Source organism: Poecilia reticulata, unplaced genomic scaffold (genome assembly GCF_000633615.1).
Source record: "Poecilia reticulata strain Guanapo unplaced genomic scaffold, Guppy_female_1.0+MT scaffold_232, whole genome shotgun sequence".
Taxonomy (NCBI): domain Eukaryota; kingdom Metazoa; phylum Chordata; class Actinopteri; order Cyprinodontiformes; family Poeciliidae; genus Poecilia; species Poecilia reticulata.
Genome location: NW_007615026.1, coordinates 328011 through 328958, shown reverse-complemented (window position 1 = coordinate 328958; position 948 = coordinate 328011). Strand labels below are relative to the sequence as shown.

General features: G+C 46.3%; 1 protein-coding gene across 2 annotated transcripts in view; it reads left to right on the top strand.

Moving 5' to 3' along the window:
* The window catches only part of atp9b (ATPase phospholipid transporting 9B), a 19805-nt gene that overhangs the window by 3800 nt on the left and 15057 nt on the right, over window positions 1–948 (top strand). The window lies entirely within an intron of this gene.

Sequence of the window (948 nt, the reverse complement as noted above, 5' to 3'; positions counted from 1 at the left end):
CATGCTAATGGTTTATTCTGATGCTACCAGATGGGTTAGCACCATGCTAATGGTTCACTCTGCTGCTCCCAGTCTGGGTTAGCATCATGCTAATGGTTCCTTCTGCTATCGATTAGTTCAGCTGTGGTGGATAAAGAAACAAACCTGGTCAGAGTCGGTGCTGCAGGTCAGGATTGCGGGTTTAACTGCAGCAGTGATTTCAGGGATTCTTGTCTTTTTTTATGTTGGAAGGTTTATAATATAATTGGTAAAAACCAGTCAGATCAGCAATGTTGATACTGGCCTGAGTTTCAGTGCTGCAACGTCTCTCGCTGCAGCCAAATGTTGAGGTCTCTTTAATTGTCGTTTAATTTTGCTGTAACTGTTCTTTTTATATTTACTGTATTTTCTTCAGTCTTATTGTTTTTGTTACCAAGTCAGCAACTGCAAGAGCTGCAGAGGAGCTAAACAGGAACATGGCACAGAAACGCAGGAGTCACTGTGTCGGCTTCAGACCGCCGCACAACGCTCTGCTAGTCGAGCATGAAAGAGGGGATAAGATCGGGCTTTGACTGAGCTCCTCCACGCGCAGAAAGGCTCTGGGGTCAGACGGATCCGGACTCTTCCTCAGCTGGACTCTTCCTCGTTCCGTCGTCCTCTGCAGACGCCAGCAGCAGCGTTTGTCATGGCGTAAACTCTCAGGGGAACAAACGTGTCGCCATGTTTCAGTTTACTGTTGGGGGCTCTTCATTGAAGCTGTGTCCTGCCCCCCTCACCCCCACCCCCATGAACAAATGGGATTTTTCACAGCTGAGCAGTTTGATGCTTTCCAGTAATTTTCAGTTTGCAGAGTGAAGGATTATAAAACCCAAATAATTCACAGTGAATAAGCCCCGACTGTTCAAGCGCCTTATTATTTAAATGGCATTCATTTGCTCAAATAATGGCTCTTATGAACCTGAACGGGGG